This window comes from Lagenorhynchus albirostris, chromosome 4, assembly GCF_949774975.1.
Source record: "Lagenorhynchus albirostris chromosome 4, mLagAlb1.1, whole genome shotgun sequence".
NCBI classification, from domain to species: domain Eukaryota; kingdom Metazoa; phylum Chordata; class Mammalia; order Artiodactyla; family Delphinidae; genus Lagenorhynchus; species Lagenorhynchus albirostris.
The window spans coordinates 30,024,211-30,045,914 of NC_083098.1; the positions used below are offsets into that span (position 1 = coordinate 30,024,211).

At 33.9% G+C, this 21,704-nt stretch overlaps 1 protein-coding gene across 5 annotated transcripts in view; it reads right to left on the reverse strand.

Annotated features, from left to right (window-relative positions):
- LRBA (LPS responsive beige-like anchor protein) overlaps positions 1 to 21,704 on the reverse strand; it is a 730,232-nt gene that overhangs the window by 223,846 nt on the left and 484,682 nt on the right. The gene's annotated exons all lie outside the window — the stretch shown is intronic.

Here is a 21,704-nt window from a genome sequence, read left to right on the forward strand (position 1 = left end):
ATTTCTCCACACTAGTACGTCACAGAATATTAATGAAGAAAATGAGATGTATTTGCAATCAAACACTGATGAAAATCCGTGACAGCAAATTAAGTTAAACAACTAAGATAAATTTCTCAAAAGTAACCACCATTAAAAAATACAAATAAAATGACATTTGATTATGATATTGCACTGTAAGGACAAAGACAGGATAAACAGAGGAAAAATAATGAATAGTAAGAATGTATCCTACGAAAATGTTTGTTTTTGATTTCCATTTTCTAGATCTTAATTGTAAAAAAACTACATTCCTCAATGCAAAATACAGAGGATTTTTTTGGGAAAAAAAAAGAGCAACCTTATTTAACTCACTGAATATGTATTTAGATTTTTCTACAGAAATTATTCTATTTCTGGTACCATACAATCTAGAAATGAAAGACTGGGTACAATTCTTAAGCTCGGTGTTTTTTGAAAAAACAAGACAACATTTCAAAGTCCCAAACAACTAATCACACTTTCAGCTTTAAAACAGGTGACAGAGAAAATCCTACTATCCCTTTCATACAATCAATACCTATATAAGTAAGATCAAGAGAAATTAGGAGAAAAAAAAGAGGACAAAACATCGGTTCTACTCTCAAATAGTTTCTTAAACCAGAGGTCACACCTTTCTCCGACCACAACCAGTAGCTCCAAGGCTCCAGAGTCTGCAGTGGCCTCCTGACTGGTCTCTCTCCTTCTAATCTTACCTGGAGAATCTACTATGACCAGAGAAGCCAAAAAAATATAACTTTTTAAGTATAAATCAGATCATATACTCGTATATTTAATACCATCCAGTGGTTCTGCATTATACGCCTAATAAACTCTGAAGCTCTTTATAACTGTTTATAAAGCCTTACATCTGGGACTGTCTGATGAGCCCAACTCATTCTTCCTCAGGGCCTTTATACTTGCTTTCTCCTCTGCTTGGAATGTTCTTCTCCCAGATCTTTGTATGGCTGGCTCACCCTCACAGTCACATTTCTGCTCAAATGTCACCTCCTTAGAGAAGCCACAGGATCTAAACCCCACTTCTGCCACTACTGCCTCATCCCACCCCAAACTCATCAGATTTCCTTTGTAACACTTATCACCACCAGAAATTACAATATTTCCTTGCTTGTCTATTGCCTCTCTTCAGCACTAGAATATTAGAATCTAAGCTCTATTAGACCAAAGGCTTTGAATGCACTCTATTTCCATCTTCTAGAACAAGGTCTGACACAAAGTAGATGTTTTTGAATGATTAAAATGAATCAATGGATGGCAACCGGAATTCCATATATGATCCACATTAATTTGGGGGGGGCTGTATGGTATTTTCCCAAAATTTCAAGTAGTTGAAAATACTTGAGAAAATGGTTATTTACATAAATATTCAGATTTCTGGTTTCTAAGGAAAAACTGGAGCATCTGTCAAACCTAGATCTATAGTACACATAGTACAACTGGCATGCACTCTCGGTTTTGAAACAGTCTCCACTCATTCACTCATTTACTATCTGTCTAGTTTCCATTGGTATTTGAGTTTGCCATACTTAACTTATCAAGTAGTAGAGAATCCAATACATGTTCTGTAACACTTGTAGCCCAATCTATCCAACTATTAATAAGGAAAATGAGACTTAAACAAGATAAATACTTAATACAAAGCCCCTTGGGAAGTTAGTGGCAGTCTGGCCTCCTCCCAGGTTTTCTAATCCAAATGTCCAGAGCTTCCTTATATACTACATTGCCACATTTTAAATGTTTGTTAAACTAGAACTCAACTCATCAGAAATTTTAATCAACTACATTTGTTTTCCTGTACTTGTGTTAAAAGTGAAAGAGGAAAATCAAACAACAAAGCATTAGGCTTTAAGCTCTGTCATACGCTAAAAATATCACACACTGGTCTGAAAATTCTACCTCTTATATACTATAAAGCTATACAACGAGTATTGTTGCTCATAATGGTGATGGCAATCATTGCAAGATCATGACCATGCAACTAAAGATTTAATTATTTTCTAGACTATTCCAATTACTAGCAGAAGTATACTAAAACACTCTTACAAGATTTTTCATGTAATAGTTTTCCAATCAATCAAAAAGTTCAATTTATATCCCATTCCTTTAAGCAGTATAGTTATTTTAAAAATATACGTGAAATACAGCAAGTGGTATGGTCCTTTAAAATTTGTTTTATTACCAAATGTCAAATATACGCAAAACTACAGAAAATGACATAAGCCCCACGTACCCATTACTGAACCTTAGAAAATCCTAACATTTTGCTACACTGTCCTATATATTTTAAAAACTTATAAAGCATTACAGATAATGTTGAAATTCCCATGTATAACCCTTCCTGATCCCATTTTCCTCCTTCATCAGAGCCAATCACTATCCGTGTTTTGAGGTTTAACATTCCCATGTAAGTTTTTATACTATTAGTACATACACATCCACAAATAATATCGAGAATTGTTCTACATGTTTTCAAACCTGATATCAATGGTATCATACTGAATGTATGACAGTGTGCAATCAGCGTTAAATATAAGCAGGTAAAGTAGTGTTTTAAAACTTAGAGAAAAAGAAACAGGAGAGACAGAAAATCATTTAAAATTGCCAAAGCTATCAAAATTTAAAATCTTACACACAAAAAATTAGACTGACTTAAAAAAAAAGTAACAAATGAAATTCTACACTTATGGTCAAGATAGCGGGATTTAAAATAGAAACAAAGAATCTCTTAACTAACAGAATTACTAGCTGAAATTGATATAATAACATTTCTTTTAAGTATTCATTAGGAAAAGGTGTCAGTACTGAAAAGCAGCTGAGGCCTAGCTCAGCAAGAGGTTTATTTCTTATTGGACTGGTATATTCCTGGTCTGAGGCTTCACTTCAAAGTCTCTAGAGTTCAATTAAAACTGGATTAGGTAGAAGCAGACCCTTCTTTGGGACTTTCTGTTCACTGAAACTCTACATACACTGACAGCACCCTAGACAGAGGTCTAGCCCTCCAATGAATCAGTTGCTATGGAAACCGTATCATTACCATTGCTCTGCAGTTATGACCACAAGTCTTGAATAGCTTGAAAGCTTAAGCCCTCAGCACTCTCTCTGAATGTTTACCACCTTGTTTTCATATCGTTAGTATTATTATTAGTGAATTCAACTTTCATATTTTAATAATTTGTTTGAACAAAGATAGTTTATTGGTTAAATGTTGACATAAGGTTGTAGAGAGGAAAAAAGAAATCAGTATTTAATATATACATGTATATATACTCACATACATATAAAAGCATATATACTATTTCTTTACATTAAAAATATCAAACATATTTTCTTTAAAATTTTTATCTGAAAATTGTGACTCTGAAAAAGGATTTATTATTTTGCCTGAATAGTACACAGCTTTTATTCTACACTTCAAATAGTATACTATGAATACGTGGGAAAATTTCTTCACCCTGTTGCATTAATTGGCTTGAAAGCAAAGTATTTTTCACCTTTAACCATTCATTTTGAAAAGCTAATGAATTTATCCAAATAACACTTTCTTCTGCTTTCTCATCCTCATGAAAGAATAAAAAAGAAACCTGCATTTATTGCCCAACTGCAAGATACTCTTATTTACTGAATATTAGGTATATTCAAAAAATAGCTTTAAAATAGTCTCTGAAAATATAGCCATATTTGTTCCACATAAGTAAAAAAAGGTTTTGTTTTCAAAATCTACCCTCAATAAATATAAAATGTTTTCAAATTCTTTTTAAAGGGAAAGATACTAAAAAGTGATCAAATGTTTTAACCTCAAAAATAAGAAATATTTACATGGGAGTCTGCACATACAGAATCAATAAAAAGTGTTTTTAGAAACACTATTCTTAATGTTTACAGCTAGCACTGTATATCTTAGTCCCAAATATTCACCGATTTTTGGAGAGGTTTTACTCTTTCAGAGAATTCCACACTGATTTCTGAAGAATTCAATAATAAAAGTAAAATTAGATAAAATATACAAACAATAGTACTTAAAATTTCACAACAAAACCATTTCCAAAGTATATGGATATATATTTAACATGAAGAAAAACATTTTAAACTTAGCATACAAAATATAAACTAATCATGCCATCAGTTAAATAATGATACCACAGGTAGAAAATATTCATATCCCATTTTCATGGAACATAATTATAAATTATTCACAAGGATTATACCTTAATATGGGAAAACAGTAAATATTTGAAATATATTTAAAATGAAAACACATGTTAAAAAATAAGACACTAATCTAAAAATAGTCTATCAACTCACCACTAAATACATGTGCAAGTATGTTTTATTTACGATAATTGCAATTTTACCAAAACAGTTTAAAGTAATTTTAATCGAGTATTTTAAATTTGTACCACTCTATTATTAACATAGTTTTTGGATTTTGCTGCATGTAATTTTCTCTGAAGCTTGATACCAAAGCACAGCATTAAATTTATTCTAATACTGAATTCCAGTTGGTTTAAGGATGTACTTCATCATCAACTATATAAATGTTAGTAAAGTTTTTAAAGATATATTCTTAAAACAAAACTTAGAGGTCTTTTTGAATTGAAAAATGGCATATACTTGACTCTGGTAGAAATTTTAAGATGGTAATTTTGTTATTTAATATATATCCATGAACACACAGAATGTCCCCAAACTTGGAAAAGAACAGAACAATGACAACAAAAGTATAAAAGTTATGAATACAGAGAAAATTACCTTTTAAATTAATTATGAGTCATTTGATATTTTTTATCTATATAGTAAATTTCCTCCTTCTGCTTACTAGTTCTGTGATACAGTACAGTATTCTTCTTAGCATTTTCATGGGTGAAAAATTCAATTAAACATATTCATTACTCTAATGTTCTACTTGGCAGCTTAGTCAGTATGAAAAATTTTAAATATATAAATAAAATGCTATGTGACCTCTGTATTGATTGGGCTAAAGTGGTTTTAGCCTGGGAGTGGATGATGGGGCAGCTGGGAGGAGCAAGAGGGGAGCATACAGACACATACACTCTTAGGTTTTCTCTTCCAATTACTGAGGGAGATGATAAAACCACAGCAAATGATGTATCAGCTCATTTTATCTTATCGCTTTGGGGCTAGGTGACAATGAAGTTCATATTTCACTGGCTCCCATTGAAGATTGTGAAAATTACTTGCCCTCATGACCTGAAATTTCACTAGAAGACAGAAATTTCTCTTCTGCAAAGTAATGCAATTTTTCAGATGTCAACCTTTAGCCCAGCTTTAAAAATTAATTTCATTTATATTAACCAATGATATTGATATTTTCACAGAACGCTCTTTGATACATAAAGCAATGACTGGCAAATTGATGTTGCTTTAGATAGGTAAAACTATTTTATTTTAAGCTGCTATGGCAGACAGATTTATGGCAAACTGAAATTCCCATTTCATAATTTAATGTGCTGGAGTAGTGCACCTTTAAGCCCTTGGCCTGTAAATAATTCAGACTCAGTTAGTTCTGTTTTATTTTCAATATTCTTCAGCTTAAAAATAATTTGCATTCTAAATGATGTATCATAAAGCCACCTCTTATGGAACTAACATTTAGTATATATCCTAACGAGTCAAAAGCCAAATATAATAATGAATAAGCAGAACAAAGAAGGTATTTATCCACCAGCTAACTAATTTTTAGATTTTTTAAAATTTAAACTATATCTCCAATGTGATTTTTTTTTTGAAAGAAGAACCCAGATACACCACAAAAGGTTAATAAGGAAGAATAATAAGCAACATGAATGCACCTTACTTTATTTTTCGTAACAGTACATAAAGAGCTAGGTATTAAGTTTTCAGAAAAGGAGTAGAATAAACTTAGATAAGTACGTGAATTAAAATAGAGACATTTGGATTTGGAGGTACCTTTTAAGATAAAAATATAATAAAAATAAAGCCACAATGTCAGTTTTACCATGAACAAGATGTGAAAGTGTTCCATATGATTTTAGTATAGAGATACAGAAATTACCTTGAAATCCATACAAAGAAAATTTTAAATATTTTGTAGTAAAAATGTTACTAAAAAAATATACAGTCTGGTACCTTATCAAGTTTTTATTACCTTTATCCAGTAAAGAGTTTTGTCTAATTCAAATGCCTTGAGAAAACAATCATTAGACCAATACCCTTCATTTTATTGAGGTAAATTAAACATAAACATGCATTAATTTATGCATTAATCTATATTCAAAATTAGAAAAAGGTCAAAAAAGACATTTCTCTAGTTTAGCTACTTTCTCCCCAAAATGGTTTAATACCAGTCTGCCTCACTTTCTACTCCCAAAATCACTTTTGCATTTTTTATGCTAACAATATCCATATTATTTTTTCTTCAAAAATATTTATAGTTAATTTTCCTTACATGTATGATATGAGGAAATGGTAATATAAATAATACCTTATAATTTTTCCATTTAGATTGGAAAAATTCCTAGTTACTTCTCAAAAACTTGTGAGAAGGACATGCCATTGTCACTGAATTCAAGTTACAAAATGTTTTTAGCTATTATTCTGCACACTGACTCTCTAAGGTCATGAGTTGTCTATTCCTGAACAAAGAGTTAAATTTAAATCAGCACTAATAAAAAACCACCTAATTTTAAATGTGCTGGAGTATTCTATAATATATACTTTTAAAACAAGCAATGGACACAAACTATCTTTCTTCTCGATGCCAATTCTTACTTTATGAACTCAATCTCAATCTCAGATTGGTATCAAACGCCCTCCCTACATACAGGAAACCCAATCTTCGAATTAGAGTAATATCAGTCTACTTATCTCTTTGTAGCAGATACAACATGGTTTAGTCATTGGAAGATTCTCTGGTGACCTATTTAACCTATTTAAACTAATTAAAGGGAAAACCTTTGTTTATCTTCAAGAAATTTGCTTTTGTTCTTCAAACACAACAGAGAACAGAAATAAAAAGCAAAAGGAAAAGGAAAAAGTTACATTAGAACTTGATGCTAAAATCAGGACACTTTCTTCCTAATTAGAGGGAAATGCTTTTCCACTTTATTTTTTTTAGCTTTCTTCCTCCTATTAAGTACTCATCTTGTTTAGCTGGAGTCAATTATAAATGACTAGTATAGGTTCTTATTTGCTTCCATGTTAGAGTATGAAACTAAATACTGTGCTCATATTCAGCTTCAGATATAATCTTCCAAAAAGGTATTTTTTTAAAGGACCTATATTACAGAAAACATTATGAGTGCTATTTAAATAAGATTTGAGGGTTAACATGATTTCATTGCATAACTCAATAACACTGCACACCCTCACTAGATTGGAGTTCCTACTTCCTGGAGCTTCTTGAGATTAGGCCACTGGTGTTAGTCATCTTTCTATTCACATACCAAACATGGTGCCAGGAACATGGAAGACATTGACTGATGGATGGAGAGTCAGCCCAACCTCACAAACTACATACAGTCTAAGATTCTGGGAACACATGAACACAAACATAGCACAAAGCAAAAAGGGACAGAAAAATGAAAAGGAAAACTACAACACAGCATTAAAAAAATAAATAAATTCAAGGGTCAGCATATTTCAACTTCTGACCAAGATGGAGTAACAGGGACTGGATTTACCCTTGTACACAAAAAATGTTTAAAACAGATATAACATGTGGAAAAAATTGTTTTTAAGAGATGAAACACCAAGCAGTGAAAGACAGTGATCTCTGAGAGACAGCAAAAAAAAGTGGTGACACCACCTACTGCCCCAGCTCTCTGCCAGAGGAGACTCTGCAAGCCCCAGAGCAGGCAGGAACATAGTGGTCTCTAGGAACAGAGAAAACAGCTTGAAGTACTATGAGATCAAGGGGGCTAAAACTGCAAGACAGAGTAGCAGATTGGAGAAAGCTGAAAAGTAGCAGAGCTCCTGAGATCTGCAGTCTTCAGGTGAGATCTGATCAGCTTAAGAAAACAACCTGAGACCAGTAAAGAATCATTCCCCCAAATTACAGGGAACAATATGCAGAGCTCACACAACCAGAGCAAAAAACAATCTCATAACTCATCGAGCACTGGTTAGAGTACTCAGAAGGGTTTTGCCTTAGTAGAGGGGGAAAAATTAGCTCTAGGCTAAATGCTGCTCTGGTCCTGCCTAACAAACCTTAACAGCAAGATCCACATAGATCAAACCATTTCCAAGGTACGTAATTGTATCTTAGAAAAACGAATTAAAATATTTATAGCATAGTATGACTGATTCACTTTGTTATAAAGCAGAAACTAATACACCATTGTAAAGCAATTATACCCCAATAAAGATGTTAAAAAAAAATATTTATAGCATACAAAAATATCCATCACACAACAGGATAAAATTCACAACAGCCGGTACTCAATTCATAAATTACCAGGCCTGAAAAAAAATCAGGAAAATATAACCCATAATGAGGAGAGAAATTAATTAATCAAATGACACAAATGATAGAATTATTGGTAAAAGACATCAAATTGGACAAAGTAGATTTTAGAGCAAAAAAACATTAATAGGAATAAAGAGGGTCATTCATAATAATAACAGATCATTTCCTCAAGAGGTCATAATTATCCTAATGGTTTCTGAACTGATAATAGAGCTTAAAGAATATATGAAGCAAAAATTGAGAGAACCAAAACTAGAAATACACAAATCCACAACTATAAACAGACTGCAACATTTCCCTTTCAATAATTGATAAAGCAAGTAGATGGCACATCAGTAAGGATATAGAATACCTGAACAAGAACACTGAACATGAACTGACATCTATAGAACACTCCATCCAACAACAGTAGAATATACATTTACAAAGATAGAGCACATTATGAGCCAAAAACCAAGTTGCAATAAATTTAGTTAATTCCAATCATATAAAGGTATATTTTCTGACAACAATGGAATTAAATTAGAAATCAGTAACAGAAAGATTTTTTTTTAATTCCCAAAATATGAAAACGAAATAGTATACTTTTAAGTAAACCCATGGGTCTGAGAAAAAAATTAGGAAGTATTTTGAATTGAATACAAATGAAACCACGACATATAAAAAGTTGTGGAATGGCAGTTAAAGTAATACTTAGAAGGAAATTTCTAGCATTAAGCATCTATATTAGTGGGAAAGAAAAAAGGTCTCATATCAATGATTCAGCTTCCATCTTAAAAAAACTAGAAAAAATAAGAGCAAATTAAACCCAAAGTAAGCAAAAGAAAAGAAATAAAAATTAAAGTGAAAATCAATGAAACAGAAAATCGAAAAATAGAGAAAAAATAATCAGTGAAACCAAACACTGGCTCTTTGAAAAGATCAATAAAATACATAAACTTCTAACCAGACTGATCAGGCAAAAAAGAGAGAAGACACAAATTACCAAAATCAAGAATGATATCAGGAATTATCAATATCAGAAGAGAAAAAGCATCCCTATGGATTACACAGAGACTAAAAGAATAATAAGGGAATATTACATACAACTTTATACCACTAAATTGGACAATTTTTATCAATGGACAGTGAACTACCAAGAGAAGTTTTCCTACTCCTGCACTTCCACAAATTATCCCTGAATGTACCCAACTGTCCCCTACATTTCTCAAGAATGTCTACATCAGTTTCCTTTTTTTGTGTATTCCAATTTGACATTCTTTGGATTTTAGAAGGGTGGCTGAAATCTCAGCCCTCTCATTTTACAGTGAGGGATTTCATCCATGACCACTGCTTCTAATACTAAACCACACAGGAGTGCTAGAATCTACTGATAAGACATTAGCGGTGATTACCTCTACATGGAGAGGACAGTTGGACTCATATCCAACCACTTGCTAGATACCTCCACAACAATATCCTCTAAACTGTCAAATTCAACATATCCAAAAATGAACTCATTATTGTCCCCTCAGGAGCTACCATTAGTCCATTACACACTATTTTGCTAAAGGGAATCACAAAAACCACACAGAAATCTGAGTCATCCTAATGCCTACATATCATTCCTTTTGACCTCAGTCATCTCTCAGTCAACAAGTTCAATAGATTCTATCTCCCTATCAGCACTTATATCCATCTGCTCTTGGTCATGCACACTGAAATCTACTTTAGAGCAAGTCCTCATCATATTTGAATATTTTCAGACATATTTCATGTTCCAACCATGTCACACAACGTACACTCATTCAACCATGCTATGCTGTTTCATGCTTACATGCCTTCCATGTGTTGGTGGTGTTATCTGGAAAGCAAACTCTTTTTTTTTTTTTTTTTTTTTTTGCGGTAAGTGGGCCTCTCACTGTTGTGGCCTCTCCCGTTGCGGAGAACAGGCTCCGGACGCACAGGCTCAGCGGCCATGGCTCACAGGCCTAGCTGCTCCACAGCATGTGGGATCTTCCCGGACCGGGGCACGAACCCGTGTCCCCTGCATTTGCAGGCGGACTCTTAACCACTGTGCCACCAGGGAAGCCCTGGAAAGCAAACTCTTAATGAGCTTGGTAGAGGAGGTGGTGAGGGTGCTTGTATTACAGTAGTAGTAGACAGTAATAGCAACAGCAGCAACAAATACAATTTAATTAGAGCTCGCTATATGCCAAGATTTATGTTAAGAGCTTTATTTCAATTCATTATCAAAATGGCATTATGAAATAGATATTTTCACCATTTTATAAATGAGGAAATGATTTTTGAGAGGTTAGATGACTTAGTCAATATCACATAACTAGTAAGTGGTATAGCCAAGTCTATCAGGCTTCTAACACTGTGCTCTAAGCCACTACCTAGTACTTCCTCCACGGTGAAAGTCTCATCCTTAAAGGCCAAGCCAAGGTTTTGTAAAACCTCTGACTTCCCAAGTAGATGCAACAATTCTCTGTTTTCTGCTATCACAGGCCTAGTACGAATTCCGTTTATTTGTAATGTATCCCTTACCAGACAATAAATTTCCTTAGGTAGACATACGTATTACTAATTCTATAAACCTGGAGTACCTAGTACATTATATAACTGAATGAATGTATACTTAATGAATAAATGATGAAATTAACTATTTCTGCTGAAAATTATTCCTTATCTCCCACTCCTTGCTTCCACAATTAGTTTCAAAACTAAATAGAAAAGAGATCTCTAGACTTTGTAAAACAGTGAACTCTGCCTCAGCTCCTAGTAACGGCATTCAGTGGGGCCATAATCAAGGTTAGCAAAATTTACTGTTCCCAGAGAGGGTGGTTAAAATGACCTCTCATAAGTACTAAAAATTTATTATTTGGTTCACTTTAAAAGGAATGTATTATAAGAACAAAAAAGTGGACACTCTTCCAGAAATTGGGAAAAAACCCTATAAAAGTATCATTCCCCTATGATGAATTATCAGCACCTAACAGAAATATGTTTTCTAATACCTCACCCCCCAAAAAAATCCTGAACATATATGTAATATGAATTTTCTATATTATCTAAAAATATTCAATTCTGCTATAGAAGATAAGGGAAAAAATGGGATAGATGAAAACCAAAAGAAACATTGAATACTGAGAGCAGGGTATGAGATACAGGCAAAATTCACAGGCTATGTTAAGTAGAGATAATGAGTAAGGACGTAGCTTGTGAGAGAGACATCTCAAAAAGGTGTTAAACATGTACAATAAATTTAAAGTTAGATACCTGTTAAAGACAGTATATTGAATGTATGACAGAATAAAGAAGAGTGTAACAGAAAGAGACTGAAGGACCAAGTCATAAGATAATCATGACAACTTTGTTTTGGGTGTTGATATTTCTACAGGAGTTCAGAGTGAGGCAAAATTGCCCTTTTGTTCCAGACATTCTTTTCAAGGATGTTTGTATAGAGAACAGCCTTGGAAGAGACAGACAGTGTCTTGCTTCAGAGCAAAGGGCAAGTTTGTTTACTGTCCAGTATAATAAAGATAATGATGACCTTTGGGGCACGGGCCAGACTTCACTGTCCATTGTAAACATTTTGGGTTCCTAAAGATTGAGGTTGCTCAACTGGGATGTAAACTCAGTGGGTGCACAGTATCTGCCTGGGCTTCTTAGCTTAGTCTGCTCATACTGCCATAATACAATATCACAGACTGGGTGGCTTAACCCTAAGAAAACATTTCTCACACTTTTGGAAGCTGGGAAGTCCAAGGTCAAGGTGCCAAGATTTAGTTCCTGGTGAGAGCTCTCTTCCTGGCTTGTAGTTGACTACCTTCTCACAGTATCCTCAGAGAGGGAAAGAGCTCACTCTTCTTCTTCTTTTAAGTCCTATCACATTAGGGCACCAAACTCATGACCTCATTAAAACTTAATTACCTCCTAAAGACCCTATCTCCAGATACAGTCACAATGCAGGGGCGGGTGGTGGTGGTGGTGGTTAGGGTTTCAATACACGAATGAAGGACACAATTAAGTCCACAGCACCTCGAGAAACTTGGGGGCAAGGGGAACAGACATTAACATGATGCTTATTCTCTTCATTGTGTTGCAATAAAGGTCTCTGCCTCTGACCCAGGCGTCTCATGTCTTCTGCTAGCATTCAGGAAATTTTGGCAAGATAAATTGTTACCTTGCAAGTAATGTAAAATTTCAGGTCCATGGTAGTTCTTGACACTCTGGAAGACAACTATCAGGCTTAAATGTGATAAGGAGCTATAACACCTTTTGCTGACAGGAATGCAAAGAAAAGTGTATATTGCTGGTGAAAACATGAAATGTAAAACCCCTTTGGAAAGTAGGCTTACATTATTTATTAAAAATAAAGATAGCCACATTTTTCATAGTGACATAAACAAAAGTGGTAAACAAAACTATGAAATCCAATGTATGTCATTAGGAAAATGGTTGAAAAATTATGATACATCGTCTTCTTCCGTTATTGAAAAGAATGAATGAAACCCACAGCTTGACTTGGCTGAACATCCAGCATCAAAATATAGTAGAGCAAGAAAAACAATAGACCAAAAAGCATTTATAATAGGATTTCATTTCTGTAAATCAATAAAAAAAATTCACGAACACCACAAAAGTTTATATGAAAACAGAGAAAAATATGAAAGGATACATATTAGATTGTTAATATATGTTAGGTATGGAGGGAGATGGTTTGTGGGGAAGGAGATGGGGCTGAGGAGAGCCAAGAAAAGAGGGGGAAAAGCATGCCTGAAAATAAAACACACACGCAACAAAAACAACCACTGAGTTGATTACATTTATTGATATAATAAAACTATGTAGGTATGCATAAAAACATTTATTAAAATCTGAATGAGAAAAGGTATGTCACCATTTTCTAAATTTGTTGACTATGTTATCAATTTTTGTATATTGTCATGGAGGATAAAAATGACTTTTTCTTTTCTTTCTTTCAGTAGTTTTCGGAGTTCAACTTATTTACTTTTTTCCTCCTTTAAAGTTTCCAAAATTCTTTCTATAGATTCTTAGAGTTCTTCATCACTTAGGAGCAGCCTGCCTTCCTGCTCACTGTCTTTAAAGATAAGAATACAATTCCTTTCAATTTTAAATGCTTTACTCCTGATTTCCGTCAATTACCTCAGGTTCAGGTCACGGTCCTTCACAGTCAATGGAGTGAAGACTTGATTTAGAAAAGGTAACTGAAAACCAACATGGACCTCAGTAACCATCTGAGAGCTCACCAAACCTTTTTTCTTACCTGTCTATTTCTCACCTCTGTATACCTGTTACAACAATGAGAGCAGAATAGGAATTTACTGGGGTTCAATGAGTATATTTTATTTCTGAGGATCAACAGGCTAAAATACTTATCTATTTGACCTCCGCCTCTAGCATTAATAGTAAGGTTTGTTCATATTTGTCCATGTGTTTTTATGTTGATACAAATATAGACCTTTCCTAGGCCACGTTTTTTTCTTTGGTTTATTTTACTTCATTCATAATTTATATCAAAAATAGCAACCTTTAAATGAAAGCAAACTAATTCCGTATAATATCACCTTCAACATTCAAAGCCCCCACAAGTAAAAAGTAAAAGAAGAGAAAATACTTAGGTGCTGAAATCAATCACTATTTTCGTACTTAAAAATTTATTAAGGTATTACTTACATACGGTAAAATACACAGATAATAGGTGTATACAGCTTCATGAGTTTTAATAAATTTATACATCTATGTTATCAGCACCATCTCCAGAAAGTGGGCATAGAGGGAACATACCTCAACATAATAAAGGCCATATATGACAAACCCACAGCTAACATCATACTCAATGGTGAAAAGCTGAAAGAGTTTCCTGTAGGATCAGGAACAAGACAAGGATGCCCACTCTTGCCACTTTTATTCATCATAGTTTTAAGTCCTAGCCATAGCAATCAGACAAGAAAAAGAAATAAAAGGAATCCAAACTGAAAAGGAAGAAGTAAAACTTTCACTATCTGTAGATGACATGATGTTATACATAGAAAATCCTAAAATCAAATTGGTTGATAGCATTTTTCCAGTCTTCTACATAGTTACTGACTTTATGCCTATTGTTCTATCAATCACTGAGAGAGAAATTTTAAAATCTCCAGCTATAAATTGTGAATTTATTTCTCCCTTTGGTTCCTTCAGTTTTTGCTTCCTATTTTACAATCTATATTATTTCATGCTATGCCAGTTTCCTATTGCTGCTATAACAAATCACTACAAACAGTGCCTTAAAACATGTAAAATTACCTTACAGTCTTGTAGGTTACCATTCTGAAATAGATCTTAGAGGGCTAAAATAAACACCACCAGTCTGAGTTCCTTCTGAAGGCTTGTGAGGAAAATCTACTTCCCTGTCTTTTCCAGCTTCTAGAGACTATATGCATCCTTTGGCCAGCAGCCCCTTCTTCCTCCTTCAACGCTAGCAGTGTAGAATCTTTAAATCTCTCTCTCTGACTCTGACTTCTGCTTCTGACATCACGTTTCATTCTCTGATCTCTCCTATCTCTACTCTCTAAGAACCCTATATTTACTCTGGGTACTCAGATAACCCAGGATAATCTCCCCACTTCCAGAGCCTTAACTTAATCAGCTCTGCAAAGTTCCTTTCTCATGTAAGGTACATATTCACAAATTCTGGGGAATGGGATATGGACATCTTCAGGGAACACTTAGCCTGTCTACCACAGACATATATACATTCAGCATATGTACATTCAGGATTGTTATATCTTCTTGATAAATTGGACCTCTTATTATAAAACGTTCTTGATCTCTGCCAATATTCCTGAAATCTATTTCATCCATTTTTAATATTGGGGTTTCACATTTCTTATGATTAGTGTTTGCATAGTATATGTATTTTTGTATTATGTCATATATACTTGACATTGTCCCATAGCTGACTAATATCCTGTTCATTTTGTATGACTGTTTTTTCTTTCTGTGCTTCCATTGGCAGAGTTTCTATTGCCTTGTCTTTAGTTTAACTGATCTTTTTCTTACAGTATCAAATAAAATGTTAAGCACATCTAGTTAAATTTTCAGTTCAAATATCATAATTTTCAGTTCTAAAACTTTCATTTGGCTCTGTTTTATAGTTCCCATTTTTGTATTAAGATTCCCCATGGGGGCTTCCCTGGTGGCACAGTGGTTGGGAGTCCGCCTGCCGATGCAGGGGACGCGGGTTCGTGCCCCGGTCCGGGAAGATCCCACATGCCGTGGAGCGGCTACGCCCATGAGCCATGGCTGCTGATCCTGTGCGTCCGGAGCCTGTGCTCCGCAACTGGAGAGGCCACAACAGTGAGAGGCCCGCGTACCGCAAAAAAAAAAAAAAAAAAAAAAAAAAAAAAAGATTCCCCATGGGCTTCCTTATTTTGTTCATGTTTTCCATTAAATATCTGAATATATTTGTAACTGCTTTTTTTTACACAGAAGTTTTTTTATTTTCTTCATTTATTTTTACCATTAACTAAACTCTAGATTTTATTATGATTTCACCAGTTTTTTCATTAATGTCCCCTTTCTATTCTAGGATCCAATAAAAAAAATACCACACTGTATTTAGTTTTCATGTCCCCTCAGTCTCCTCTGGTCTGGGACAGTTTCTCAGTCTTGCTTTGTTTTTCATAGCCTTAACAATCTTGAAGAGTACTGGCCAGAAATTCTGTAAACTGTTCACACTCTGGGTTTGTCTGTTGTTTTCCTCATGATTATAATGGGGTTATGGGTTTTTGCTACTAATATCATAGAGGTGAAGGGTGCTTTAAGTCACATTATATGAGGGAGTTACATGATATTCACCTGACATCACTGATAACAGTAACCATCACCACTTAGTTAAAGTATCATTTGGCAGATTTTTCCATTGTAAAGTCACTATTATTCCCTTCCCTTACTCTATTCTTTGGAAGTTTTTACTAGGTCTGGCCCACCCTTGGAAAGAGGTGGGTAGAGTGAAACTAATGGGGAGTATTTATCTATTTATCTTTCCACACATATATTTTAGATTTCTTAATTCCATAATCTCTATCATTTCTGGGACCTTTGCTATTAAAGAATTTTTCTCTGTGAATCACATTTCTTGGTATGTCTTGGAATCTTTTTATATTGGATATTGTGGACTCATTACAATTATTTTGCTTAGATTTTGTTGTCTTTCTTTAGAGAGGGGTGAAATTTTGTTCTGGAAGACAGTTAATTTACTTGTGGATCAGACAGTTCCTTTTCATGTTTGTTTTAGGCTTTGTTAAGACGAGTACAGACTAGTATTTATTATATTTATTACTCAAGGACAGGGCAGATCAGTCCCCTATAAGCTTCTTATACTTAGTCATAAAATGGAATAACTGGAGCAGGACAGGAGTAGCAGAAATTGATTTCACCTAACAATCCACACTACCTTCCTTTGCTGACATTACTTTTCACCAAGGCAGAAGATTACACTCCACATTTCCCTCCACAGAAATTAATCCATGGGCATCTTCCAATGTTTATTTCAACACAATTTTACCTTGATAAACATGAAGGTTGGAGTGGACATGGGTGGTACACCCAGGTTAATTTGAACCCTGGAGTTTCTTAAGGATAACCCAAGATCAATGCACATAAACACCAATTTCACTATGCTTTACTCAATGGAAAATAAACCAACTCAATTGGTATTTTGTACGTTTATCAATAATATGGGCTTTGCTTCTGAAACTTGATATTATATTTATAGAGGGCTTCTATAGTTGTACTTATACTTTTCACTGATAAAGAAATATAGTAGGTAGCAATCTGAGTAAAAAAATATTAAGTTTTGTACTTAGGCTAAAGGCAATAGTCCCTTCAAGCTATAAATGTGGTGTGTTTCAAAACACAGGCCATAAACTAGCAATTAGCCCATCAAAACAATGTTATAAATTTTAGTTCAATTCATAGGTTAGCTCACAAAGTGCTATTTTGACCAAAAAGTGACTGAACCATATAAAAATTCTGAATTCTAATCATCCAAGGGCAAAAGTCCTCTTAGCTTCTTCCCATCTCAACCCCAAAACTTGACAGAAGCAATAATTTTATAGAGAATAATAACAATTAAAATTTTCTAAGAATAGCCTATGTATATCTTGATATTTGTTCAGAAAGTTCAGGATCTCCTTAATACATTGTCCAACTACACAGGACCAATTCTACTAAGGCTAAATTTCTTTAAAAATATACACTACCAAAAATAGACTTATATACCATTTTTTTCTATTAATATTTTTATGTAAAATATCAGCTATAAAGTGAGCATCAAAAGGCACTGTTCATATTCTACATACTTGGAAAACAACAAAATATTACTGCATGCTGTTTCTAGGCAGCAGATGAAATAGTCTGGTGGGTTTTCTTTTTCGTTCTAAGAAAACACATTTTGGTTTAATAGTTTTTCAGTTATGTTCTTTTTTTTCATAGTCCCAAAGATTCATTGCTTTGATGACCATTTATCAGAGACTCAAGTTCAATCCACACTATCCAATGAGATAGCAAATAATTCAGCCTCAGTGACTATGTGTGTGAAAATGGGCTGTGTTCTAGATAAATGGCCTACCTGCTTCTGACATAGATTAGGTCATCATTCAAACTAACCACAGATCTCTACAACAAATACAAGGAAATAGAAGTTCACTTTAGCTGATGTTTCAGTTTTAGTGTAGATTCTTCCCTTTCAGATAGTTACAGTATTATAAAAAAATGATGGCATAGGCTTAAAAAACCAAGATTCAGTAATACAATGATAAAGACATTTCATAAGTTTTACAAACCACCAATTATTCAATATATACTTACATCTGCCTTCTCTTTTACATTAGAGCATCTTCTAAATTTCTGCTATTTCAGTCTAATTTAAAAGTGTAAAAAAAAAGTATATACACTATACTATGCTAAGGTGGCAGACAAGAAAAGCCATTATAGGCATATATCTCTTCCCATATTCAAATAAGCTTTTCTGTATTCCTCTCAAATTTCTGTTCTCTCCCCATCTGTCTTGCTATTAGAAGAAAGAGTAAACATTATTTAGAGAGGGAGGCTGGCTGGCTACCTGACATTCCTCACAGGGTGGAATTACCTTGGTCCAGAGTTTACTCACTAATCTTACATGTTCAGAAACAGAAACAAAACAAGATTCATCTGTCAGGAATAGATTCCTATTAACCAAGTACACGAAGATCAAAATATAGAAAAATGATTTTTTATTGCTGATGAGAAAACTAGACATAGACTACATTCTTTACCTATAGGGGAAAAAAACAGAAAGAAGTCTGATTAAATTCAGAATGACACTTTACTAATTTAAAATAAGGAATATACTAGCTATCCTCTGGTTAATCCTAGCAAAGTGACTATAATTAACCTCTTCTCTTGCCCTATGACTAACTTTAAAGGTTAGGTCACTTAACCTCCTTTTCCAACACTCTTCTTCCTTGCCTTCCTCTATAAGAGAGGTTTCTCTTCCTCCATAATGCCCTCTCTTACAGACAGAGACTGTCTTTTAGTCTTAGTCAATGAGACTCATAAAGAAACTTGCAAACAGAGACAAACTGTAGGAAAAGTATAATTTTCTCAGTAAAGATGTGCTGTTGTATCCTCATTCCTTTCACTTTCTTTCTCTTCCTTTAAAACTTTTTATTATGAAAATGTTCAGACATACATAAAAATAGACTTAGTCTATGTACCCATCATACAATTTCAAGAAGTTTGACAATTTTGTATCTTCTCTCTCCTATGTGAATATCTTCTTTGGGGAGTATTTTTCTTTTAGGGTGATTTTAAAGTAAATAATCATAACATTCATCCATAAATGTGTCATATGGATCTCTAACAGATGAAGAGATCCCTTTCTAATTAACACAAACATGATGTCATTATTACATGTAAAACAATTCCTTAACATTATCCACATGTAAAAATCCCGTCTCAAAAATACCCTTTTTCCCTTTTAACTGGTTCCAAACAGCAATGAAATGAAGTCCACATATTACTTGATATGCTTTTCATGTTTTTATTCAAGGAGAATCTCCACTTCCTTATACCATTTTAAAAAAGAAACCGGGTTATTTATCCTATAAAATTTCCCATATGCTGTATTTGGCTAATTGTTTCTTCATGGCATCATTTAATTTGTTTCTCTATCCCCTTCTCCTAGAATCAATCATTTCCCCCAAATGAGATGCAAGCATCTCATGGAATCTGCTCAGTGATTTATAGGAAAAGTTTCACATTCTCAATATAGCGAATTTTCCTTTTAGTAGAAAATGGTATTTAGAGACCATAACCTAGGCATTGGGGGCATTCAATGCTTCCAGACAAATTTAAGTAGAAACAACTAAGAAACATGTGCTCTGAGGCACCTCAGGTCACTGCAGCAAACTCACAAGGACACTGCAGGATACTTTTTAAGGAACACAGCAATAATCAAATCTGTCAAATGTCATATGAGCTACTAGCTTGAGATCAAGTTTTAATATTAGATCACAAGACATTTCTTTCAGTCATGTCACATTTTTGCAAAACTGAGTTTTCAGCAGCAGCAGCAAGTGTCATGTTAAAATCAATGTGGATCAGGAAATAAGAATGGAGATACGATTTCAAGATTAGAAGAAGCTGTGTAATACCAAAGAGAAGCACATCCCATTAATAAGTAATTATGGTTATTTAAGAATAAAAAATATTTTTTTCTTTTAATTTATGTGCATTATTTTTTCAAACAACCACTGCATAAATACTTTGTAAGTCGTTTGGATCTAACTGTTTAATAAACAGAGCTGTTAAGCATTTCTTTTAGGCTAGAGTAGGGTTTCCAGCCTCAGCACTATTGACATTTTAGACTAGATAATTCTTTGTTGTGAGGAACTGTATCTTGTGCATTCCACAATGTTTAGCAGTATCCCTGGCTAGATACTAATAGCACTCCTCCAGCTATGACAATCAAAAATGGGTCTAGGCATTACCAAATGTTTTGTCAGAGGGGGTGAGAAAGTGGGTGAGATGGTTAAAATCACTGCTGACTGAGAACCAATGGCCTAGAGCCACTGGGAAAAAAAAAATTACTGAAACATTAAGGGTACCATGAATCAAGTACGTTTTGGAAACTGATGTATTTTTTTAGGAAAAAACAAAAAACATGAGTTAGTACCAATCTTTCTAATTCAAAGTTAAGATTACAGTGCTTTTAATTCTTGGATTTTAGATCTGAATCTTTTTTCTTATGCTGAAAAGGTTGGTTCCTAATAATAATTAATGTAAGTACTTAGTTCCTTTATCTTGGAAAATACATATAATAGCTTCAAAAAGGCAAATCAATATTACATGAAACAGTAAGTCTGAGAATTTCTTTGTAAATTTTACTCTTACTACATATCCAACTATAAATATATAATCAGAATACTTTCAGTGTTACTGAAATAATTCTTATTTGTGTAGTTTGCCACAAAGTTGACGGATAGTTAAATTCATTTATTTTTCATTGTTTTGATTTTTATTCTCTGTTTCCTGCACATCATATATCATCTTGCAATCATGGGGAGACACACATGAAAACATATGACAGTATGTAATAACTAGAGGGATACAAAAAGCCTGGATAACTAAATACATGATTGAACAGATGAACCATATTAATAACTGCCTGGTAGGTGAGAAATACACTTCCTATTTACGTAAAATACTTTTAGTTGGGGTTTTAGTTACCTGCAGCCAAATGCCTTCATATCTGTTAAACAACCTAAACCTCAATAAAACTATGTAGAAAGGAATAAAAAGGCCTCGACCCAAAGAACAAAAGTAGTATAAAAAGGAAGACTGTAGCACAGATTTCAGTAACATTTCAGAAGACAGAAAGATATATTCAGTGGTCATTAATTTAATGAAAGGAATGGAGTCACAACCTAAGTAGTCACCAAGATGACTGTGGTAAGAAGTCACCTATTCACTCTGCAAACCTCCCCAAATTCTCAGCCCTTAAACATATTAGGGAACACAGAAAATGAGTTCATAAAAAGAGGAAGACAGGTTATAAGTCTACAGAGACTAGCTGGACCCCAAATCTCTCCCTCAAGCTGAAGATTTTTCTTCTCCGATTTTTCTCTCCTGTCTCCTCTCCCATGGGAAACCTGAGATTCATTTGCTGAGAAATTAGGAAATT